General features: G+C 45.4%; 23 non-coding genes across 23 annotated transcripts; all 23 read left to right on the forward strand.

The window, feature by feature from the left end:
- Nucleotides 1-651: 651 nt before the first annotated feature.
- trnag-gcc (transfer RNA glycine (anticodon GCC)) lies at nucleotides 652-722 on the forward strand. The gene has a single exon. It is a non-coding gene; the product is annotated as a tRNA-Gly (tRNA).
- A 671-nt stretch (nucleotides 723-1,393) lies between these two features.
- On the forward strand, nucleotides 1,394-1,464 carry trnag-gcc (transfer RNA glycine (anticodon GCC)). Its single transcript has one exon. It is a non-coding gene; the product is annotated as a tRNA-Gly (tRNA).
- Nucleotides 1,465-3,314: 1,850 nt separating this feature from the next.
- On the forward strand, nucleotides 3,315-3,385 carry trnag-gcc (transfer RNA glycine (anticodon GCC)). Its single transcript has one exon. It is a non-coding gene; the product is annotated as a tRNA-Gly (tRNA).
- A 798-nt stretch (nucleotides 3,386-4,183) lies between these two features.
- Nucleotides 4,184-4,255, forward strand: trnad-guc (transfer RNA aspartic acid (anticodon GUC)). The gene has a single exon. It is a non-coding gene; the product is annotated as a tRNA-Asp (tRNA).
- A 982-nt stretch (nucleotides 4,256-5,237) lies between these two features.
- trnag-gcc (transfer RNA glycine (anticodon GCC)) lies at nucleotides 5,238-5,308 on the forward strand. The gene has a single exon. It is a non-coding gene; the product is annotated as a tRNA-Gly (tRNA).
- Nucleotides 5,309-5,979: 671 nt separating this feature from the next.
- trnag-gcc (transfer RNA glycine (anticodon GCC)) lies at nucleotides 5,980-6,050 on the forward strand. Its single transcript has one exon. It is a non-coding gene; the product is annotated as a tRNA-Gly (tRNA).
- Nucleotides 6,051-6,721: 671 nt separating this feature from the next.
- On the forward strand, nucleotides 6,722-6,792 carry trnag-gcc (transfer RNA glycine (anticodon GCC)). The gene has a single exon. It is a non-coding gene; the product is annotated as a tRNA-Gly (tRNA).
- A 669-nt stretch (nucleotides 6,793-7,461) lies between these two features.
- On the forward strand, nucleotides 7,462-7,532 carry trnag-gcc (transfer RNA glycine (anticodon GCC)). Its single transcript has one exon. It is a non-coding gene; the product is annotated as a tRNA-Gly (tRNA).
- Nucleotides 7,533-8,330: 798 nt separating this feature from the next.
- On the forward strand, nucleotides 8,331-8,402 carry trnad-guc (transfer RNA aspartic acid (anticodon GUC)). Its single transcript has one exon. It is a non-coding gene; the product is annotated as a tRNA-Asp (tRNA).
- Nucleotides 8,403-9,511: 1,109 nt separating this feature from the next.
- trnad-guc (transfer RNA aspartic acid (anticodon GUC)) lies at nucleotides 9,512-9,583 on the forward strand. The gene has a single exon. It is a non-coding gene; the product is annotated as a tRNA-Asp (tRNA).
- Nucleotides 9,584-10,563: 980 nt separating this feature from the next.
- trnag-gcc (transfer RNA glycine (anticodon GCC)) lies at nucleotides 10,564-10,634 on the forward strand. Its single transcript has one exon. It is a non-coding gene; the product is annotated as a tRNA-Gly (tRNA).
- A 669-nt stretch (nucleotides 10,635-11,303) lies between these two features.
- Nucleotides 11,304-11,374, forward strand: trnag-gcc (transfer RNA glycine (anticodon GCC)). Its single transcript has one exon. It is a non-coding gene; the product is annotated as a tRNA-Gly (tRNA).
- Nucleotides 11,375-13,353: 1,979 nt separating this feature from the next.
- trnad-guc (transfer RNA aspartic acid (anticodon GUC)) lies at nucleotides 13,354-13,425 on the forward strand. The gene has a single exon. It is a non-coding gene; the product is annotated as a tRNA-Asp (tRNA).
- A 1,106-nt stretch (nucleotides 13,426-14,531) lies between these two features.
- trnad-guc (transfer RNA aspartic acid (anticodon GUC)) lies at nucleotides 14,532-14,603 on the forward strand. Its single transcript has one exon. It is a non-coding gene; the product is annotated as a tRNA-Asp (tRNA).
- Nucleotides 14,604-16,893: 2,290 nt separating this feature from the next.
- Nucleotides 16,894-16,965, forward strand: trnad-guc (transfer RNA aspartic acid (anticodon GUC)). Its single transcript has one exon. It is a non-coding gene; the product is annotated as a tRNA-Asp (tRNA).
- Nucleotides 16,966-18,071: 1,106 nt separating this feature from the next.
- Nucleotides 18,072-18,143, forward strand: trnad-guc (transfer RNA aspartic acid (anticodon GUC)). The gene has a single exon. It is a non-coding gene; the product is annotated as a tRNA-Asp (tRNA).
- A 982-nt stretch (nucleotides 18,144-19,125) lies between these two features.
- On the forward strand, nucleotides 19,126-19,196 carry trnag-gcc (transfer RNA glycine (anticodon GCC)). Its single transcript has one exon. It is a non-coding gene; the product is annotated as a tRNA-Gly (tRNA).
- A 671-nt stretch (nucleotides 19,197-19,867) lies between these two features.
- trnag-gcc (transfer RNA glycine (anticodon GCC)) lies at nucleotides 19,868-19,938 on the forward strand. The gene has a single exon. It is a non-coding gene; the product is annotated as a tRNA-Gly (tRNA).
- A 669-nt stretch (nucleotides 19,939-20,607) lies between these two features.
- trnag-gcc (transfer RNA glycine (anticodon GCC)) lies at nucleotides 20,608-20,678 on the forward strand. Its single transcript has one exon. It is a non-coding gene; the product is annotated as a tRNA-Gly (tRNA).
- A 671-nt stretch (nucleotides 20,679-21,349) lies between these two features.
- Nucleotides 21,350-21,420, forward strand: trnag-gcc (transfer RNA glycine (anticodon GCC)). The gene has a single exon. It is a non-coding gene; the product is annotated as a tRNA-Gly (tRNA).
- Nucleotides 21,421-22,089: 669 nt separating this feature from the next.
- On the forward strand, nucleotides 22,090-22,160 carry trnag-gcc (transfer RNA glycine (anticodon GCC)). Its single transcript has one exon. It is a non-coding gene; the product is annotated as a tRNA-Gly (tRNA).
- A 671-nt stretch (nucleotides 22,161-22,831) lies between these two features.
- On the forward strand, nucleotides 22,832-22,902 carry trnag-gcc (transfer RNA glycine (anticodon GCC)). The gene has a single exon. It is a non-coding gene; the product is annotated as a tRNA-Gly (tRNA).
- Nucleotides 22,903-23,571: 669 nt separating this feature from the next.
- trnag-gcc (transfer RNA glycine (anticodon GCC)) lies at nucleotides 23,572-23,642 on the forward strand. Its single transcript has one exon. It is a non-coding gene; the product is annotated as a tRNA-Gly (tRNA).
- Nucleotides 23,643-23,672: the final 30 nt, after the last annotated feature.

A 23,672-nucleotide genomic window follows, 5' to 3' on the forward strand; every position in this document is an offset into this window, starting at 1 on the left:
TTACAATGTTAGAAAGTGCAGATATGATACTGCTACAAAGGATCAACTGTTGTCTGTTGCGCTCATTGTGAATCATGACACTTGAAGTTGAACAACAGGATCTGTTGCTGTTTTTTGTGCCAGAGACACAGACAAACTTGTGCAGTGCATCACAGCTCAGGACACTTGAAGTCTAACAACTCTATGAAAAACATTTTTCCAAGACTCTGTACATTGTTACAACAAGAAGCTCCCTGTTCAGTCGACAGCATTTTTTTCAGAAGCTGGTTTCCAACGCACCAAACTAGGGGAGCTGCCACTCCAACTCAGCACTTGAGACCACTTAGCCACAGTGACCTCTTAAGAGTTATTTTCTTAGCAAAAATGTCAAACTCACACAAAGTCCAAGTTGACAGTAAACTGCAGTCACTGGAAATGAAAAAGGATTGTGTCCAGGCTCACCTTGAACCAGACATGTAAAATAATTGCAGTTTTTACCTGATGAAGACACTGGATGAAAAGTCAGAAGATCACCAAAGAAGGATTATGAATGACTTTGAAGGGGAACAGGAGAGTGCTTACCAAATTTGGCAAACAATCCACCCAAGTGCTGTGGAGACCTCATGGTGGCGCTGTGTGCGCGCGTCTGCTACCCATCATGCCTTGTGTTGAGCATTGGTGGTTCAGTGGTAGAATTCTCGCCTGCCACGCGGGAGGCCCGGGTTCGATTCCCGGCCAATGCAGCCAGGATTTTGACTTGGTCTTACAATGTTAGAAAGTGCAGATATGATACTGCTACAAAGGATCAACTGTTGTCTGTTGCGCTCATTGTGAATCATGACACTTGAAGTTGAACAACAGGATCTGTTGCTGTTTTTTGTGCCAGAGACACAGACAAACTTGTGCAGTGCATCACAGCTCAGGACACTTGAAGTCTAACAACTCTATGAAAAACATTTTTCCAAGACTCTGTACATTGTTACAACAAGAAGCTCCCTGTTCAGTCGACAGCATTTTTTTCAGAAGCTGGTTTCCAACGCACCAAACTAGGGGAGCTGCCACTCCAACTCAGCACTTGAGACCACTTAGCCACAGTGACCTCTTAAGAGTTATTTTCTTAGCAAAAATGTCAAACTCACACAAAGTCCAAGTTGACAGTAAACTGCAGTCACTGGAAATGAAAAAGGATTGTGTCCAGGCTCACCTTGAACCAGACATGTAAAATAATTGCAGTTTTTACCCGATGAAGAAACTGGATGAAAAGTCAGAAGATCACCAAAGAAGGATTATGAATGACTTTGAAGGGGAACAGGAGAGTGCTTACCAAATTTGGCAAACAATCCACCCAAGTGCTGTGGAGACCTCATGGTGGCGCTGTGTGCGCACGTCTGCTACCCATCATGCCTTGTGTCGAGCATTGGTGGTTCAGTGGTAGAATTCTCGCCTGCCACGCGGGAGGCCCGGGTTCGATTCCCGGCCAATGCAGCCAGGATTTTGACTTGGTCTTACAATGTTAGAAAGTGCAGATATGATACTGCTACAAAGGATCAACTGTTGTCTGTTGCGCTCATTGTGAATCACGACACTTGAAGTTGAACAACAGGATCTGTTGCTGTTTTTTGTGCCAGAGACACAGACAAACTTGTGCAGTGCATCACAGCTCAGGACACTTGAAGTCTAACAACTCTATGAAAAACATTTTTCCAAGACTCTGTACATTGTTACAACAAGAAGCTCCCTGTTCAGTCGACAGCATTTTTTTCAGAAGCTGGCTTCCAACGCACCAAACTAGGGGAGCTGCCACTCCAACTCAGCACTTGAGACCACTTAGCCACAGTGACCTCTTAAGAGTTCTTTTCTTAGCAACAATGTCAAACTCACACAAAGTCCAAGTTGACAGTAAACTGCAGTCACTGGAAATGAAAAAGGATTGTGTCCAGGCTCACCTTGAACCAGACATGTAAAATAATTGCAGTTTTTACCCGATGAAGACACTGGATGAAAAGTCAGAAGATCACCAAAGGGATTATGAATGACTTTGAAGGGGAACAGGAGAGTGCTTACCAAATTTGGCAAACAATCCACCCAAGTGCTGTGGAGACCTCATGGTGGCGCTGTATGCGCGTGTCTGCTACCCATCGTGCCTTGTGTTGAGCATTGGTGGTTCAGTGGTAGAATTGGTTGGACGTTGGACATGCTTTCCTCAGGTTCTCTGTATAGTCCTGGTAAATACTGGAATGCTGCCATCAGCCCGTTCACGAGCCAAAAACAGCACCACAGAAGTAATCGTTAGTATAGTGGACAGTATCTCCGCCTGTCACGCGGAAGACCGGGGTTCGATTCCCCGACGAGGAGAAATATTCTTTCTACCAGCAGTCCCATTACTTTCCACCTAAGAAAGGGGCTTCACGCTAGCCCTACTCTCAAGCTGAGGTGAGGTGAGGAAAAGTTAACTCTCTGGACCTCTAAGGAGGGAAAATTAAGGAAATGGGCCAAAGAGATGAATTTATAGATGTCATCCTAAAATCTCCATAATGGCCAAAAGTATATTACATCCGTAGTGATAAGGACTACCATAGAGAACGAACGGGAAAAGTTAAGGAAGTTAAGGAGTACTATACAGGGCTCTCGCGCGGGAGGCCTGGGTTCGATTCCCGGCCAATGCAGCCAGGATTTTGACTTGGTCTTACAATGTTAGAAAGTGCAGATATGATACTGCTACAAAGGATCAACTGTTGTCTGTTGCGCTCATTGTGAATCATGACACTTGAAGTTGAACAACAGGATCTGTTGCTGTTTTTTGTGCCAGAGACACAGACAAACTTGTGCAGTGCATCACAGCTCAGGACACTTGAAGTCTAACAACTCTATGAAAAACATTTTTCCAAGACTCTGTACATTGTTACAACAAGAAGCTCCCTGTTCAGTCGACAGCATTTTTTTCAGAAGCTGGCTTCCAACGCACCAAACTAGGGGAGCTGCCACTCCAACTCAGCACTTGAGACCACTTAGCCACAGTGACCTCTTAAGAGTTCTTTTCTTAGCAAAAATGTCAAACTCACACAAAGTCCAAGTTGACAGTAAACTGCAGTCACTGGAAATGAAAAAGGATTGTGTCCAGGCTCACCTTGAACCAGACATGTAAAATAATTGCAGTTTTTACCCGATGAAGACACTGGATGAAAAGTCAGAAGATCACCAAAGGGATTATGAATGACTTTGAAGGGGAACAGGAGAGTGCTTACCAAATTTGGCAAACAATCCACCCAAGTGCTGTGGAGACCTCATGGTGGCGCTGTGTGCGCGTGTCTACTACCCATCATGCCTTGTGTCGAGCATTGGTGGTTCAGTGGTAGAATTCTCGCCTGCCACGCGGGAGGCCCGGGTTCGATTCCCGGCCAATGCAGCCAGGATTTTGACTTGGTCTTACAATGTTAGAAAGTGCAGATATGATACTGCTACAAAGGATCAACTGTTGTCTGTTGCGCTCATTGTGAATCATGACACTTGAAGTTGAACAACAGGATCTGTTGTTGTTTTTTGTGCCAGAGACACAGACAAACTTGTGCAGTGCATCACAGCTCAGGACACTTGAAGTCTAACAACTCTATGAAAAACATTTTTCCAAGACTCTGTACATTGTTACAACAAGAAGCTCCCTGTTCAGTCGACAGCATTTTTTTCAGAAGCTGGCTTCCAACGCACCAAACTAGGGGAGCTGCCACTCCAACTCAGCACTTGAGACCACTTAGCCACAGTGACCTCTTAAGAGTTCTTTTCTTAGCAACAATGTCAAACTCACACAAAGTCCAAGTTGACAGTAAACTGCAGTCACTGGAAATGAAAAAGGATTGTGTCCAGGCTCACCTTGAACCAGACATGTAAAATAATTGCAGTTTTTACCCGATGAAGACACTGGATGAAAAGTCAGAAGATCACCAAAGGGATTATGAATGACTTTGAAGGGGAACAGGAGAGTGCTTACCAAATTTGGCAAACAATCCACCCAAGTGCTGTGGAGACCTCATGGTGGCGCTGTATGCGCGTGTCTGCTACCCATCGTGCCTTGTGTTGAGCATTGGTGGTTCAGTGGTAGAATTGGTTGGACGTTGGACATGCTTTCCTCAGGTTCTCTGTATAGTCCTGGTAAATACTGGAATGCTGCCATCAGCCTGTTCACGAGCCAAAAGCAGCACCACAGAAGTCCTCGTTAGTATAGTGGACAGTATCTCCGCCTGTCACGCGGAAGACCGGGGTTCGATTCCCCGACGGGGAGAAATATTCTTTCTACCAGCAGTCCCATTACTTTCCACCTAAGAAAGGGGCTTCACGCTAGCCCTACTCTCAAGCTGAGGTGAGGTGAGGAAAAGTTAACTCTCTGGACCTCTAAGGAGGGAAAATTAAGGAAATGGGCCAAAGAGATGAATTTATAGATGTCATCCTAAAATCTCCATAATGGCCAAAAGTATATTACATCCGTAGTGATAAGGACTACCATAGAGAACGAACGGGAAAAGTTAAGGAAGTTAAGGAGTACTATACAGGGCTCTCGCGCGGGAGGCCCGGGTTCGATTCCCGGCCAATGCAGCCAGGATTTTGACTTGGTCTTACAATGTTAGAAAGTGCAGATATGATACTGCTACAAAGGATCAACTGTTGTCTGTTGCGCTCATTGTGAATCATGACACTTGAAGTTGAACAACAGGATCTGTTGCTGTTTTTTGTGCCAGAGACACAGACAAACTTGTGCAGTGCATCACAGCTCAGGACACTTGAAGTCTAACAACTCTATGAAAAACATTTTTCCAAGACTCTGTACATTGTTACAACAAGAAGCTCCCTGTTCAGTCGACAGCATTTTTTTCAGAAGCTGGCTTCCAACGCACCAAACTAGGGGAGCTGCCACTCCAACTCAGCACTTGAGACCACTTAGCCACAGTGACCTCTTAAGAGTTCTTTTCTTAGCAAAAATGTCAAACTCACACAAAGTCCAAGTTGACAGTAAACTGCAGTCACTGGAAATGAAAAAGGATTGTGTCCAGGCTCACCTTGAACCAGACATGTAAAATAATTGCAGTTTTTACCTGATGAAGACACTGGATGAAAAGTCAGAAGATCACCAAAGAAGGATTATGAATGACTTTGAAGGGGAACAGGAGAGTGCTTACCAAATTTGGCAAACAATCCACCCAAGTGCTGTGGAGACCTCATGGTGGCGCTGTGTGCGCGCGTCTGCTACCCATCATGCCTTGTGTTGAGCATTGGTGGTTCAGTGGTAGAATTCTCGCCTGCCACGCGGGAGGCCCGGGTTCGATTCCCGGCCAATGCAGCCAGGATTTTGACTTGGTCTTACAATGTTAGAAAGTGCAGATATGATACTGCTACAAAGGATCAACTGTTGTCTGTTGCGCTCATTGTGAATCATGACACTTGAAGTTGAACAACAGGATCTGTTGCTGTTTTTTGTGCCAGAGACACAGACAAACTTGTGCAGTGCATCACAGCTCAGGACACTTGAAGTCTAACAACTCTATGAAAAACATTTTTCCAAGACTCTGTACATTGTTACAACAAGAAGCTCCCTGTTCAGTCGACAGCATTTTTTTCAGAAGCTGGTTTCCAACGCACCAAACTAGGGGAGCTGCCACTCCAACTCAGCACTTGAGACCACTTAGCCACAGTGACCTCTTAAGAGTTATTTTCTTAGCAAAAATGTCAAACTCACACAAAGTCCAAGTTGACAGTAAACTGCAGTCACTGGAAATGAAAAAGGATTGTGTCCAGGCTCACCTTGAACCAGACATGTAAAATAATTGCAGTTTTTACCCGATGAAGAAACTGGATGAAAAGTCAGAAGATCACCAAAGAAGGATTATGAATGACTTTGAAGGGGAACAGGAGAGTGCTTACCAAATTTGGCAAACAATCCACCCAAGTGCTGTGGAGACCTCATGGTGGCGCTGTGTGCGCACGTCTGCTACCCATCATGCCTTGTGTCGAGCATTGGTGGTTCAGTGGTAGAATTCTCGCCTGCCACGCGGGAGGCCCGGGTTCGATTCCCGGCCAATGCAGCCAGGATTTTGACTTGGTCTTACAATGTTAGAAAGTGCAGATATGATACTGCTACAAAGGATCAACTGTTGTCTGTTGCGCTCATTGTGAATCACAACACTTGAAGTTGAACAACAGGATCTGTTGCTGTTTTTTGTGCCAGAGACACAGACAAACTTGTGCAGTGCATCACAGCTCAGGACACTTGAAGTCTAACAACTCTATGAAAAACATTTTTCCAAGACTCTGTACATTGTTACAACAAGAAGCTCCCTGTTCAGTCGACAGCATTTTTTTCAGAAGCTGGCTTCCAACGCACCAAACTAGGGGAGCTGCCACTCCAACTCAGCACTTGAGACCACTTAGCCACAGTGACCTCTTAAGAGTTCTTTTCTTAGCAAAAATGTCAAACTCACACAAAGTCCAAGTTGACAGTAAACTGCAGTCACTGGAAATGAAAAAGGATTGTGACCAGGCTCACCTTGAACCAGACATGTAAAATAATTGCAGTTTTTACCTGATGAAGACACTGGATGAAAAGTCAGAAGATCACCAAAGAAGGATTATGAATGACTTTGAAGGGGAACAGGAGAGTGCTTACCAAATTTGGCAAACAATCCACCCAAGTGCTGTGGAAACCTCATGGTGGCGCTGTGTGCGCGCGTCTGCTACCCATCATGCCTTGTGTCGAGCATTGGTGGTTCAGTGGTAGAATTCTCGCCTGCCACGCGGGAGGCCTGGGTTCGATTCCCGGCCAATGCAGCCAGGATTTTGACTTGGTCTTACAATGTTAGAAAGTGCAGATATGATACTGCTACAAAGGATCAACTGTTGTCTGTTGCGCTCATTGTGAATCATGACACTTGAAGTTGAACAACAGGATCTGTTGCTGTTTTTTGTGTCAGAGACACAGACAAACTTGTGCAGTGCATCACAGCTCAGGACACTTGAAGTCTAACAACTCTATGAAAAACATTTTTCCAAGACTCTGTACATTGTTACAACAAGAAGCTCCCTGTTCAGTCGACAGCATTTTTTTCAGAAGCTGGCTTCCAACGCATCAAACTAGGGGAGCTGCCACTCCAACTCAGCACTTGAGACCACTTAGCCACAGTGACCTCTTAAGAGTTCTTTTCTTAGCAACAATGTCAAACTCACACAAAGTCCAAGTTGACAGTAAACTGCAGTCACTGGAAATGAAAAAGGATTGTGTCCAGGCTCACCTTGAACCAGACATGTAAAATAATTGCAGTTTTTACCCGATGAAGACACTGGATGAAAAGTCAGAAGATCACCAAAGGGATTATGAATGACTTTGAAGGGGAACAGGAGAGTGCTTACCAAATTTGACAAACAATCCACCCAAGTGCTGTGGAGACCTCATGGTGGCGCTGTATCCGCGCGTCTGCTACCCATCATGCCTTGTGTTGAGCATTGGTGGTTCAGTGGTAGAATTCTCGCCTGCCACGCGGGAGGCCCGGGTTCGATTCCCGGCCAATGCAGCCAGGATTTTGACTTGGTCTTACAATGTTAGAAAGTGCAGATATGATACTGCTACAAAGGATCAACTGTTGTCTGTTGCGCTCATTGTGAATCGTGACACTTGAAGTTGAACAACAGGATTTGTTGCTGTTTTTTGTGCCAGAGACACAGACAAACTTGTGCAGTGCATCACAGCTCAGGACACTTGAAGTCTAACAACTCTATGAAAAACATTTTTCCAAGACTCTGTACATTGTTACAACAAGAAGCTCCCTGTTCAGTCGACAGCATTTTTTTCAGAAGCTGGCTTCCAACGCACCAAACTAGGGGAGCTGCCACTCCAACTCAGCACTTGAGACCACTTAGCCACAGTGACCTCTTAAGAGTTCTTTTCTTAGCAACAATGTCAAACTCACACAAAGTCCAAGTTGACAGTAAACTGCAGTCACTGGAAATGAAAAAGGATTGTGTCCAGGCTCACCTTGAACCAGACATGTAAAATAATTGCAGTTTTTACCCGATGAAGACACTGGATGAAAAGTCAGAAGATCACCAAAGGGATTATGAATGACTTTGAAGGGGAACAGGAGAGTGCTTACCAAATTTGGCAAACAATCCACCCAAGTGCTGTGGAGACCTCATGGTGGCGCTGTATGCGCGTGTCTGCTACCCATCGTGCCTTGTGTTGAGCATTGGTGGTTCAGTGGTAGAATTGGTTGGACGTTGGACATGCTTTCCTCAGGTTCTCTGTATAGTCCTGGTAAATACTGGAATGCTGCCATCAGCCCGTTCACGAGCCAAAAACAGCACCACAGAAGTCCTCGTTAGTATAGTGGACAGTATCTCTGCCTGTCACGCGGAAGACCGGGGTTCGATTCCCCGACGGGGAGAAATATTCTTTCTACCAGCAGTCCCATTACTTGCCACCTAAGAAAGGGGCTTCACGCTAGCCCTACTCTCAAGCTGAGGTGAGGTGAGGAAAAGTTAACTCTCTGGACCTCTAAGGAGGGAAAATTAAGGAAATGGGCCAAGGAGATGAATTTATAGATGTCATCCTAAAATCTCCATAATGGCCAAAAGTATGTTACATCCGTAGTGATAAGGACTACCATAGAGAACGAACGGGAAAAGTTAAGGAAGTTAAGGAGTACTATACAGGGCTCTCGCGCGGGAGGCCTGGGTTCGATTCCCGGCCAATGCAGCTAGGATTTTGACTTGGTCTTACAATGTTAGAAAGTGCAGATATGATACTGCTACAAAGGATCAACTGTTGTCTGTTGCGCTCATTGTGAATCACGACACTTGAAGTTGAACAACGGGATCTGTTGCTGTTTTTTGTGCCAGAGACACAGACAAACTTGTGCAGTGCATCACAGCTCAGGACACTTGAAGTCTAACAACTCTATGAAAAACATTTTTCCAAGACTCTGTACATTGTTACAACAAGAAGCTCCCTGTTCAGTCGACAGCATTTTTTTCAGAAGCTGGCTTCCAACGCACCAAACTAGGGGAGCTGCCACTCCAACTCAGCACTTGAGACCACTTATCCACAGTGACCTCTTAAGAGTTCTTTTCTTAGCAACAATGTCAAACTCACACAAAGTCCAAGTTGACAGTAAACTGCAGTCACTGGAAATGAAAAAGGATTGTGTCCAGGCTCACCTTGAACCAGACATGTAAAATAATTGCAGTTTTTACCCGATGAAGACACTGGATGAAAAGTCAGAAGATCACCAAAGGGATTATGAATGACTTTGAAGGGGAACAGGAGAGTGCTTACCAAATTTGGCAAACAATCCACCCAAGTGCTGTGGAGACCTCATGGTGGCGCTGTATGCGCGTGTCTGCTACCCATCGTGCCTTGTGTTGAGCATTGGTGGTTCAGTGGTAGAATTGGTTGGACGTTGGACATGCTTTCCTCAGGTTCTCTGTATAGTCCTGGTAAATACTGGAATGCTGCCATCAGCCCGTTCACGAGCCAAAAACAGCACCACAGAAGTCCTCGTTAGTATAGTGGACAGTATCTCTGCCTGTCACGCGGAAGACCGGGGTTCGATTCCCCGACGGGGAGAAATATTCTTTCTACCAGCAGTCCCATTACTTGCCACCTAAGAAAGGGGCTTCACGCTAGCCCTACTCTCAAGCTGAGGTGAGGTGAGGAAAAGTTAACTCTCTGGACCTCTAAGGAGGGAAAATTAAGGAAATGGGCCAAGGAGATGAATTTATAGATGTCATCCTAAAATCTCCATAATGGCCAAAAGTATGTTACATCCGTAGTGATAAGGACTACCATAGAGAACGAACGGGAAAAGTTAAGGAAGTTAAGGAGTACTATACAGGGCTCTCGCGCGGGAGGCCTGGGTTCGATTCCCGGCCAATGCAGCTAGGATTTTGACTTGGTCTTACAATGTTAGAAAGTGCAGATATGATACTGCTACAAAGGATCAACTGTTGTCTGTTGCGCTCATTGTGAATCACGACACGAAGTTGAACAACGGGATCTGTTGCTGTTTTTTGTGTCAGAGACACAGACAAACTTGTGCAGTGCATCACAGCTCAGGACACTTGAAGTCTAACAACTCTATGAAAAACATTTTTCCAAGACTCTGTACATTGTTACAACAAGAAGCTCCCTGTTCAGTCGACAGCATTTTTTTCAGAAGCTGGCTTCCAACGCACCAAACTAGGGGAGCTGCCACTCCAACTCAGCACTTGAGACCACTTAGCCACAGTGACCTCTTAAGAGTTCTTTTCTTAGCAAAAATGTCAAACTCACACAAAGTCCAAGTTGACAGTAAACTGCAGTCACTGGAAATGAAAAAGGATTGTGTCCAGGCTCACCTTGAACCAGACATGTAAAATAATTGCAGTTTTTACCCGATGAAGAAACTGGATGAAAAGTCAGAAGATCACCAAAGAAGGATTATGAATGACTTTGAAGGGGAACAGGAGAGTGCTTACCAAATTTGGCAAACAATCCACCCAAGTGCTGTGGAGACCTCATGGTGGCGCTGTATGCACGCGTCTGCTACCCATCATGCCTTGTGTCGAGCATTGGTGGTTCAGTGGTAGAATTCTCGCCTGCCACGCGGGAGGCCTGGGTTCGATTCCCGGCCAATGCAGCCAGGATTTTGACTTGGTCTTACAATGTTAGAAAGTGCAGATATGATACTGCTACAAAGGATCAACTGTTGTCTGTTGCGCTCATTGTGAATCACGACACTTGAAGTTGAACAACGGGATCTGTTGCTGTTTTTTGTGTCAGAGACACAGACAAACTTGTGCAGTGCATCACAGCTCAGGACACTTGAAGTCTAACAACTCTATGAAAAACATTTTTCCAAGACTCTGTACATTGTTACAACAAGAAGCTCCCTGTTCAGTCGACAGCATTTTTTTCAGAAGCTGGCTTCCAACGCACCAAACTAGGGGAGCTGCCACTCCAACTCAGCACTTGAGACCACTTAGCCACAGTGACCTCTTAAGAGTTCTTTTCTTAGCAAAAATGTCAAACTCACACAAAGTCCAAGTTGACAGTAAACTGCAGTCACTGGAAATGAAAAAGGATTGTGTCCAGGCTCACCTTGAACCAGACATGTAAAATAATTGCAGTTTTTACCCGATGAAGACACTGGATGAAAAGTCAGAAGATCACCAAAGGGATTATGAATGACTTTGAAGGGGAACAGGAGAGTGCTTACCAAATTTGACAAACAATCCACCCAAGTGCTGTGGAGACCTCATGGTGGCGCTGTATCCGCGCGTCTGCTACCCATCATGCCTTGTGTTGAGCATTGGTGGTTCAGTGGTAGAATTCTCGCCTGCCACGCGGGAGGCCCGGGTTCGATTCCCGGCCAATGCAGCCAGGACTTTGACTTGGTCTTACAATGTTAGAAAGTGCAGATATGATACTGCTACAAAGGATCAACTGTTGTCTGTTGCGCTCATTGTGAATCGTGACACTTGAAGTTGAACAACAGGATTTGTTGCTGTTTTTTGTGCCAGAGACACAGACAAACTTGTGCAGTGCATCACAGCTCAGGACACTTGAAGTCTAACAACTCTATGAAAAACATTTTTCCAAGACTCTGTACATTGTTACAACAAGAAGCTCCCTGTTCAGTTGACAGCATTTTTTTCAGAAGCTGGCTTCCAACGCACCAAACTAGGGGAGCTGCCACTCCAACTCATCACTTGAGACCACTTAGCCACAGTGACCTCTTAAGAGTTCTTTTCTTAGCAACAATGTCAAACTCACACAAAGTCCAAGTTGACAGTAAACTGCAGTCACTGGAAATGAAAAAGGATTGTGTCCAGGCTCACCTTGAACCAGACATGTAAAATAATTGCAGTTTTTACCCGATGAAGACACTGGATGAAAAGTCAGAAGATCACCAAAGGGATTATGAATGACTTTGAAGGGGAACAGGAGAGTGCTTACCAAATTTGACAAACAATCCACCCAAGTGCTGTGGAGACCTCATGGTGGCGCTGTATCCGCGCGTCTGCTACCCATCGTGCCTTGTGTTGAGCATTGGTGGTTCAGTGGTAGAATTGGTTGGACGTTGGACATGCTTTCCTCAGGTTCTCTGTATAGTCCTGGTAAATACTGGAATGCTGCCATCAGCCCGTTCACGAGCCAAAAACAGCACCACAGAAGTCCTCGTTAGTATAGTGGACAGTATCTCTGCCTGTCACGCGGAAGACTGGGGTTCGATTCCCCGACGGGGAGAAATATTCTTTCTACCAGCAGTCCCATTACTTGCCACCTAAGAAAGGGGCTTCACGCTAGCCCTACTCTCAAGCTGAGGTGAGGTGAGGAAAAGTTAACTCTCTGGACCTCTAAGGAGGGAAAATTAAGGAAATGGGCCAAGGAGATGAATTTATAGATGTCATCCTAAAATCTCCATAATGGCCAAAAGTATGTTACATCCGTAGTGATAAGGACTACCATAGAGAACGAACGGGAAAAGTTAAGGAAGTTAAGGAGTACTATACAGGGCTCTCGCGCGGGAGGCCCGGGTTCGATTCCCGGCCAATGCAGCCAGGATTTTGACTTGGTCTTACAATGTTAGAAAGTGCAGATATGATACTGCTACAAAGGATCAACTGTTGTCTGTTGCGCTCATTGTGAATCACGACACTTGAAGTTGAACAACGGGATCTGTTGCTGTTTTTTGTGCCAGAGACACAGACAAACTTGTGCAGTGCATCACAGCTCAGGACACTTGAAGTCTAACAACTCTATGAAAAACATTTTTCCAAGACTCTGTACATTGTTACAACAAGAAGCTCCCTGTTCAGTCGACAGCATTTTTTTCAGAAGCTGGCTTCCAACGCACCAAACTAGGGGAGCTGCCACTCCAACTCAGCACTTGAGACCACTTAGCCACAGTGACCTCTTAAGAGTTCTTTTCTTAGCAACAATGTCAAACTCACACAAAGTCCAAGTTGACAGTAAACTGCAGTCACTGGAAATGAAAAAGGATTGTGTCCAGGCTCACCTTGAACCAGACATGTAAAATAATTGCAGTTTTTACCCGATGAAGACACTGGATGAAAAGTCAGAAGATCACCAAAGGGATTATGAATGACTTTGAAGGGGAACAGGAGAGTGCTTACCAAATTTGGCAAACAATCCACCCAAGTGCTGTGGAGACCTCATGGTGGCGCTGTATGCGCGTGTCTGCTACCCATCGTGCCTTGTGTTGAGCATTGGTGGTTCAGTGGTAGAATTGGTTGGACGTTGGACATGCTTTCCTCAGGTTCTCTGTATAGTCCTGGTAAATACTGGAATGCTGCCATCAGCCCGTTCACGAGCCAAAAACAGCACCACAGAAGTCCTCGTTAGTATAGTGGACAGTATCTCCGCCTGTCACGCGGAAGACCGGGGTTCGATTCCCCGACGGGGAGAAATATTCTTTCTACCAGCAGTCCCATTACTTGCCACCTAAGAAAGGGGCTTCACGCTAGCCCTACTCTCAAGCTGAGGTGAGGTGAGGAAAAGTTAACTCTCTGGACCTCTAAGGAGGGAAAATTAAGGAAATGGGCCAAAGAGATGAATTTATAGATGTCATCCTAAAATCTCCATAATGGCCAAAAGTATATTACATCCGTAGTGATAAGGACTACCATAGAGAACGAACGGGAAAAGTTAAGGAAGTTAAGGAGTAATATACAGGGCTCTCGCGCGGGAGGCCTGGGTTCGATTCCCGGCCAATGCAGCCAGGATTTTGACTTGGTCTTACAATGTTAGAAAGTGCAGATATGATACTGCTACAAAGGATCAACTGTTGTCTGTTGCGCTCATTGTGAATCACGACACTTGAAGTTGAACAACGGGATCTGTTGCTGTTTTTTGTGCCAGAGACACAGACAAACTTGTGCAGTGCATCACAGCTCAGGACACTTGAAGTCTAACAACTCTATGAAAAACATTTTTCCAAGACTCTGTACATTGTTACAAGAAGCTCCCTGTTCAGTCGACAGCATTTTTTTCAGAAGCTGGCTTCCAACGCACCAAACTAGGGGAGCTGCCACTCCAACTCAGCACTTGAGACCACTTAGCCACAGTGACCTCTTAAGAGTTCTTTTCTTAGCAAAAATGTCAAACTCACACAAAGTCCAAGTTGACAGTAAACTGCAGTCACTGGAAATGAAAAAGGATTGTGTCCAGGCTCACCTTGAACCAGACATGTAAAATAATTGCAGTTTTTACCCAATGAAGACACTGGATGAAAAGTCAGAAGATCACCAAAGGGATTATGAATGACTTTGAAGGGGAACAGGAGAGTGCTTACCAAATTTGGCAAACAATCCACCCAAGTGCTGTGGAGACCTCATGGTGGCGCTGAATGCGCGTGTCTGCTACCCATCGTGCCTTGTGTTGAGCATTGGTGGTTCAGTGGTAGAATTGGTTGGACGTTGGACATGCTTTCCTCAGGTTCTCTGTATAGTCCTGGTAAATACTGGAATGCTGCCATCAGCCCGTTCACGAGCCAAAAGCAGCACCACAGAAGTCCTCGTTAGTATAGTGGACAGTATCTCCGCCTGTCACGCGGAATACCGGGGTTCGATTCCCCGACGGGGAGAAATATTCTTTCTACCAGCAGTCCCATTACTTTCCACCTAAGAAAGGGGCTTCACGCTAGCCCTACTCTCAAGCTGAGGTGAGGTGAGGAAAAGTTAACTCTCTGGACCTCTAAGGAGGGAAAATTAAGGAAATGGGCCAAGGAGATGAATTTATAGATGTCATCCTAAAATCTCCATAATGGCCAAAAGTATGTTACATCCGTAGTGATAAGGACTACCATAGAGAACGAACGGGAAAAGTTAAGGAAGTTAAGGAGTACTATACAGGGCTCTCACGCGGGAGGCCTGGGTTCGATTCCCGGCCAATGCAGCTAGGATTTTGACTTGGTCTTACAATGTTAGAAAGTGCAGATATGATACTGCTACAAAGGATCAACTGTTGTCTGTTGCGCTCATTGTGAATCACGACACTTGAAGTTGAACAACGGGATCTGTTGCTGTTTTTTGTGTCAGAGACACAGACAAACTTGTGCAGTGCATCACAGCTCAGGACACTTGAAGTCTAACAACTCTATGAAAAACATTTTTCCAAGACTCTGTACATTGTTACAACAAGAAGCTCCCTGTTCAGTCGACAGCATTTTTTTCAGAAGCTGGCTTCCAACGCACCAAACTAGGGGAGCTGCCACTCCAACTCAGCACTTGAGACCACTTAGCCACAGTGACCTCTTAAGAGTTCTTTTCTTAGCAACAATGTCAAACTCACACAAAGTCCAAGTTGACAGTAAACTGCAGTCACTGGAAATGAAAAAGGATTGTGTCCAGGCTCACCTTGAACCAGACATGTAAAATAATTGCAGTTTTTACCCGATGAAGACACTGGATGAAAAGTCAGAAGATCACCAAAGGGATTATGAATGACTTTGAAGGGGAACAGGAGAGTGCTTACCAAATTTGACAAACAATCCACCCAAGTGCTGTGGAGACCTCATGGTGGCGCTGTATCCGCGCGTCTGCTACCCATCGTGCCTTGTGTTGAGCATTGGTGGTTCAGTGGTAGAATTGGTTGGACGTTGGACATGCTTTCCTCAGGTTCTCTGTATAGTCCTGGTAAATACTGGAATGCTGCCATCAGCCCGTTCACGAGCCAAAAACAGCACCACAGAAGTCCTCGTTAGTATAGTGGACAGTATCTCCGCCTGTCACGCGGAAGACCGGGGTTCGATTCCCCGAAGGGGAGAAATATTCTTTCTACCAGCAGTCCCATTACTTGCCACCTAAGAAAGGGGCTTCACGCTAGCCCTACTCTCAAGCTGAGGTGAGGTGAGGAAAAGTTAACTCTCTGGACCTCTAAGGAGGGAAAATTAAGGAAATGGGCCAAGGAGATGAATTTATAGATGTCATCCTAAAATCTCCATAATGGCCAAAAGTATGTTACATCCGTAGTGATAAGGACTACCATAGAGAACGAACGGGAAAAGTTAAGGAAGTTAAGGAGTACTATACAGGGCTCTCGCGCGGGAGGCCCAGGTTCGATTCCCGGCCAATGCAGCTAGGATTTTGACTTGGTCTTACAATGTTAGAAAGTGCAGATATGATACTGCTACAAAGGATCAACTGTTGTCTGTTGCGCTCATTGTGAATCACGACACTTGAAGTTGAACAACGGGATCTGTTGCTGTTTTTTGTGCCAGAGACACAGACAAACTTGTGCAGTGCATCACAGCTCAGGACACTTGAAGTCTAACAACTCTATGAAAAACATTTTTCCAAGACTCTGTACATTGTTACAACAAGAAGCTCCCTGTTCAGTCGACAGCATTTTTTTCAGAAGCTGGCTTCCAACGCACCAAACTAGGGGAGCTGCCACTCCAACTCAGCACTTGAGACCACTTAGCCACAGTGACCTCTTAAGAGTTCTTTTCTTAGCAACAATGTCAAACTCACACAAAGTCCAAGTTGACAGTAAACTGCAGTCACTGGAAATGAAAAAGGATTGTGTCCAGGCTCACCTTGAACCAGACATGTAAAATAATTGCAGTTTTTACCCGATGAAGACACTGGATGAAAAGTCAGAAGATCACCAAAGGGATTATGAATGACTTTGAAGGGGAACAGGAGAGTGCTTACCAAATTTGGCAAACAATCCACCCAAGTGCTGTGGAGACCTCATGGTGGCGCTGTATGCGCGTGTCTGCTACCCATCGTGCCTTGTGTTGAGCATTGGTGGTTCAGTGGTAGAATTGGTTGGACGTTGGACATGCTTTCCTCAGGTTCTCTGTATAGTCCTGGTAAATACTGGAATGCTGCCATCAGCCCGTTCACGAGCCAAAAACAGCACCACAGAAGTCCTCGTTAGTATAGTGGACAGTATCTCCGCCTGTCACGCGGAAGACCGGGGTTCGATTCCCCGACGGGGAGAAATATTCTTTCTACCAGCAGTCCCATTACTTGCCACCTAAGAAAGGGGCTTCACGCTAGCCCTACTCTCAAGCTGAGGTGAGGTGAGGAAAAGTTAACTCTCTGGACCTCTAAGGAGGGAAAATTAAGGAAATGGGCCAAAGAGATGAATTTATAGATGTCATCCTAAAATCTCCATAATGGCCAAAAGTATATTACATCCGTAGTGATAAGGACTACCATAGAGAACGAACGGGAAAAGTTAAGGAAGTTAAGGAGTAATATACAGGGCTCTCGCGCGGGAGGCCTGGGTTCGATTCCCGGCCAATGCAGCCAGGATTTTGACTTGGTCTTACAATGTTAGAAAGTGCAGATATGATACTGCTACAAAGGATCAACTGTTGTCTGTTGCGCTCATTGTGAATCACGACACTTGAAGTTGAACAACGGGATCTGTTGCTGTTTTTTGTGCCAGAGACACAGACAAACTTGTGCAGTGCATCACAGCTCAGGACACTTGAAGTCTAACAACTCTATGAAAAACATTTTTCCAAGACTCTGTACATTGTTACAAGAAGCTCCCTGTTCAGTCGACAGCATTTTTTTCAGAAGCTGGCTTCCAACGCACCAAACTAGGGGAGCTGCCACTCCAACTCAGCACTTGAGACCACTTAGCCACAGTGACCTCTTAAGAGTTCTTTTCTTAGCAAAAATGTCAAACTCACACAAAGTCCAAGTTGACAGTAAACTGCAGTCACTGGAAATGAAAAAGGATTGTGTCCAGGCTCACCTTGAACCAGACATGTAAAATAATTGCAGTTTTTACCCAATGAAGACACTGGATGAAAAGTCAGAAGATCACCAAAGGGATTATGAATGACTTTGAAGGGGAACAGGAGAGTGCTTACCAAATTTGGCAAACAATCCACCCAAGTGCTGTGGAGACCTCATGGTGGCGCTGAATGCGCGTGTCTGCTACCCATCGTGCCTTGTGTTGAGCATTGGTGGTTCAGTGGTAGAATTGGTTGGACGTTGGACATGCTTTCCTCAGGTTCTCTGTATAGTCCTGGTAAATACTGGAATGCTGCCATCAGCCCGTTCACGAGCCAAAAGCAGCACCACAGAAGTCCTCGTTAGTATAGTGGACAGTATCTCCGCCTGTCACGCGGAATACCGGGGTTCGATTCCCCGACGGGGAGAAATATTCTTTCTACCAGCAGTCCCATTACTTTCCACCTAAGAAAGGGGCTTCACGCTAGCCCTACTCTCAAGCTGAGGTGAGGTGAGGAAAAGTTAACTCTCTGGACCTCTAAGGAGGGAAAATTAAGGAAATGGGCCAAGGAGATGAATTTATAGATGTCATCCTAAAATCTCCATAATGGCCAAAAGTATATTACATCCGTAGTGATAAGGACTACCATAGAGAACGAACGGGAAAAGTTAAGGAAGTTAAGGAGTACTATACAGGGCTCTCGCGCGGGAGGCCTGGGTTCGATTCCCGGCCAATGCAGCCAGGATTTTGACTTGGTCTTACAATGTTAGAAAGTGCAGATATGATACTGCTACAAAGGATCAACTGTTGTCTGTTGCGCTCATTGTGAATCACGACACTTGAAGTTGAACAACGGGATCTGTTGCTGTTTTTTGTGCCAGAGACACAGACAAACTTGTGCAGTGCATCACAGCTCAGGACACTTGAAGTCTAACAACTCTATGAAAAACATTTTTCCAAGACTCTGTACATTGTTACAACAAGAAGCTCCCTGTTCAGTCGACAGCATTTTTTTCAGAAGCTGGCTTCCAACGCACCAAACTAGGGGAGCTGCCACTCCAACTCAGCACTTGAGACCACTTAGCCACAGTGACCTCTTAAGAGTTCTTTTCTTAGCAACAATGTCAAACTCACACAAAGTCCAAGTTGACAGTAAACTGCAGTCACTGGAAATGAAAAAGGATTGTGTCCAGGCTCACCTTGAACCAGACATGTAAAATAATTGCAGTTTTTACCCGATGAAGACACTGGATGAAAAGTCAGAAGATCACCAAAGAAGGATTATGAATGACTTTGAAGGGGAACAGGAGAGTGCTTACCAAATTTGGCAAACAATCCACCCAAGTGCTGTGGAGACCTCATGGTGGCGCTGTGTGCGCGCGTCTGCTACCCATCATGCCTTGTGTCGAGCATTGGTGGTTCAGTAGTAGAATTCTCGCCTGCCATGCGGGAGGCCCGGGTTCGATTCCCGGCCAATGCAGCCAGGATTTTGACTTGGTCTTACAATGTTAGAAAGTGCAGATATGATACTGCTACAAAGGATCAACTGTTGTCTGTTGCGCTCATTGTGAATCACGACACTTGAAGTTGAACAACGGGATCTGTTGCTGTTTTTTGTGCCAGAGACACAGACAAACTTGTGCAGTGCATCACAGCTCAGGACACTTGAAGTCTAACAACTCTATGAAAAACATTTTTCCAAGACTCTGTACATTGTTACAACAAGAAGCTCCCTGTTCAGTCGACAGCATTTTTTTCAGAAGCTGGCTTCCAACGCACCAAACTAGGGGAGCTGCCACTCCAACTCAGCACTTGAGACCACTTAGCCACAGTGACCTCTTAAGAGTTCTTTTCTTAGCAAAAATGTCAAACTCACACAAAGTCCAAGTTGACAGTAAACTGCAGTCACTGGAAATGAAAAAGGATTGTGTCCAGGCTCACCTTGAACCAGACATGTAAAATAATTGCAGTTTTTACCCGATGAAGACACTGGATGAAAAGTCAGAAGATCACCAAAGAAGGATTATGAATGACTTTGAAGGGGAACAGGAGAGTGCTTACCAAATTTGGCAAACAATCCACCCAAGTGCTGTGGAGACCTCATGGTGGCGCTGTGTGCGCGCGTCTGCTACCCATCATGCCTTGTGTCGAGCATTGGTGGTTCAGTGGTAGAATTCTCGCCTGCCACGCGGGAGGCCCGGGTTCGATTCCCGGCCAATGCAGCCAGGATTTTGACTTGGTCTTACAATGTTAGAAAGTGCAGATATGATACTGCTACAAAGGATCAACTGTTGTCTGTTGCGCTCATTGTGAATCACGACACTTGAAGTTGAACAACGGGATCTGTTGCTGTTTTTTGTGCCAGAGACACAGACAAACTTGTGCAGTGCATCACAGCTCAGGACACTTGAAGTCTAACAACTCTATGAAAAACATTTTTCCAAGACTCTGTACATTGTTACAACAAGAAGCTCCCTGTTCAGTCGACAGCATTTTTTTCAGAAGCTGGCTTCCAACGCACCAAACTAGGGGAGCTGCCACTCCAACTCAGCACTTGAGACCACTTAGCCACAGTGACCTCTTAAGAGTTCTTTTCTTAGCAACAATGTCAAACTCACACAAAGTCCAAGTTGACAGTAAACTGCAGTCACTGGAAATGAAAAAGGATTGTGTCCAGGCTCACCTTGAACCAGACATGTAAAATAATTGCAGTTTTTACCCGATGAAGACACTGGATGAAAAGTCAGAAGATCACCAAAGGGATTATGAATGACTTTGAAGGGGAACAGGAGAGTGCTTACCAAATTTGGCAAACAATCCACCCAAGTGCTGTGGAGACCTCATGGTGGCGCTGTGTGCGCGTGTCTACTACCCATCATACCTTGTGTCGAGCATTGGTGGTTCAGTGGTAGAATTCTCGCCTGCCACGCGGGAGGCCCGGGTTCGATTCCCGGCCAATGCAGCCAGGATTTTGACTTGGTCTTACAATGTTAGAAAGTGCAGATATGATACTGCTACAAAGGATCAACTGTTGTCTGTTGCGCTCATTGTGAATCACGACACTTGAAGTTGAACAACGGGATCTGTTGCTGTTTTTTGTGCCAGAGACACAGACAAACTTGTGCAGTGCATCACAGCTCAGGACACTTGAAGTCTAACAACTCTATGAAAAACATTTTTCCAAGACTCTGTACATTGTTACAACAAGAAGCTCCCTGTTCAGTCGACAGCATTTTTTTCAGAAGCTGGCTTCCAACGCACCAAACTAGGGGAGCTGCCACTCCAACTCAGCACTTGAGACCACTTAGCCACAGTGACCTCTTAAGAGTTCTTTTCTTAGCAAAAATGTCAAACTCACACAAAGTCCAAGTTGACAGTAAACTGCAGTCACTGGAAATGAAAAAGGATTGTGTCCAGGCTCACCTTGAACCAGACATGTAAAATAATTGCAGTTTTTACCCGATGAAGACACTGGATGAAAAGTCAGAAGATCACCAAAGAAGGATTATGAATGACTTTGAAGGGGAACAGGAGAGTGCTTACCAAATTTGGCAAACAATCCACCCAAGTGCTGTGGAGACCTCATGGTGGCGCTGTGTGCGCGCGTCTGCTACCCATCATGCCTTGTGTCGAGCATTGGTGGTTCAGTGGTAGAATTCTCGCCTGCCACGCGGGAGGCCCGGGTTCGATTCCCGGCCAATGCAGCCAGGATTTTGACTTGGTCTTACAATGTTAGAAAGTGCAGATATGATACTGCTACAAAGGATCAACTGTTGTCTGTTGCGCTCATTGTGAATCACGACACTTGAAGTTGAACAACGGGATCTGTTGCTGTTTTTTGTGCCAGAGACACAGACAAACTTGTGCAGTGCATCACAGCTCAGGACACTTGAAGTCTAACAACTCTATGAAAAACATTTTTCCAAGACTCTGTACATTGTTACAACAAGAAGCTCCCTGTTCAGTCGACAGCATTTTTTTCAGAAGCTGGCTTCCAACGCACCAAACTAGGGGAGCTGCCACTCCAACTCAGCACTTGAGACCACTTAGCCACAGTGACCTCTTAAGAGTTCTTTTCTTAGCAACAATGTCAAACTCACACAAAGTCCAAGTTGACAGTAAACTGCAGTCACTGGAAATGAAAAAGGATTGTGTCCAGGCTCACCTTGAACCAGACATGTAAAATAATTGCAGTTTTTACCCGATGAAGACACTGGATGAAAAGTCAGAAGATCACCAAAGGGATTATGAATGACTTTGAAGGGGAACAGGAGAGTGCTTACCAAATTTGGCAAACAATCCACCCAAGTGCTGTGGAGACCTCATGGTGGCGCTGTGTGCGCGTGTCTACTACCCATCATACCTTGTGTCGAGCATTGGTGGTTCAGTGGTAGAATTCTCGCCTGCCACGCGGGAGGCCCGGGTTCGATTCCCGGCCAATGCAGCCAGGATTTTGACTTGGTCTTACAATGTTAGAAAGTGCAGATATGATACTGCTACAAAGGATCAACTGTTGTCTGTTGCGCTCATTGTGAATCACGACACTTGAAGTTGAACAACGGGATCTGTTGCTGTTTTTTGTGCCAGAGACACAGACAAACTTGTGCAGTGCATCACAGCTCAGGACACTTGAAGTCTAACAACTCTATGAAAAACATTTTTCCAAGACTCTGTACATTGTTACAACAAGAAGCTCCCTGTTCAGTCGACAGCATTTTTTTCAGAAGCTGGCTTCCAACGCACCAAACTAGGGGAGCTGCCACTCCAACTCAGCACTTGAGACCACTTAGCCACAGTGACCTCTTAAGAGTTCTTTTCTTAGCAAAAATGTCAAACTCACACAAAGTCCAAGTTGACAGTAAACTGCAGTCACTGGAAATGAAAAAGGATTGTGTCCAGGCTCACCTTGAACCAGACATGTAAAATAATTGCAGTTTTTACCCGATGAAGAAACTGGATGAAAAGTCAGAAGATCACCAAAGAAGGATTATGAATGACTTTGAAGGGGAACAGGAGAGTGCTTACCAAATTTGGCAAACAATCCACCCAAGTGCTGTAGAGACCTCATGGTGGCGCTGTGTGCACGCGTCTGCTACCCATCATGCCTTGTGTCGAGCATTGTTGGTTCAGTGGTAGAATTCTCGCCTGCCACGCGGGAGGCCCGGGTTCGATTCCCGGCCAATGCAGCCAGGATTTTGACTTGGTCTTACAATGTTAGAAAGTGCAGATATGATACTGCTACAAAGGATCAACTGTTGTCTGTTGCGCTCATTGTGAATCACGACACTTGAAGTTGAACAACGGGATCTGTTGCTGTTTTTTGTGCCAGAGACACAGACAAACTTGTGCAGTGCATCACAGCTCAGGACACTTGAAGTCTAACAACTCTATGAAAAACATTTTTCCAAGACTCTGTACATTGTTACAACAAGAAGCTCCCTGTTCAGTCGACAGCATTTTTTTCAGAAGCTGGCTTCCAACGCACCAAACTAGGGGAGCTGCCACTCCAACTCAGCACTTGAGACCACTTAGCCACAGTGACCTCTTAAGAGTTCTTTTCTTAGCAACAATGTCAAACTCACACAAAGTCCAAGTTGACAGTAAACTGCAGTCACTGGAAATGAAAAAGGATTGTGTCCAGGCTCACCTTGAACCAGACATGTAAAATAATTGCAGTTTTTACCCGATGAAGACACTGGATGAAAAGTCAGAAGATCACCAAAGGGATTATGAATGACTTTGAAGGGGAACAGGAGAGTGCTTACCAAATTTGGCAAACAATCCACCCAAGTGCTGTGGAGACCTCATGGTGGCGCTGTGTGCGCGTGTCTACTACCCATCATACCTTGTGTCGAGCATTGGTGGTTCAGTGGTAGAATTCTCGCCTGCCACGCGGGAGGCCCGGGTTCGATTCCCGGCCAATGCAGCCAGGATTTTGACTTGGTCTTACAATGTT

The sequence above is a fragment of the Labrus mixtus genome, chromosome 10 (genome assembly GCF_963584025.1).
Source record: "Labrus mixtus chromosome 10, fLabMix1.1, whole genome shotgun sequence".
In the NCBI taxonomy this organism is placed as follows: Eukaryota; Metazoa; Chordata; class Actinopteri; order Labriformes; family Labridae; genus Labrus; species Labrus mixtus.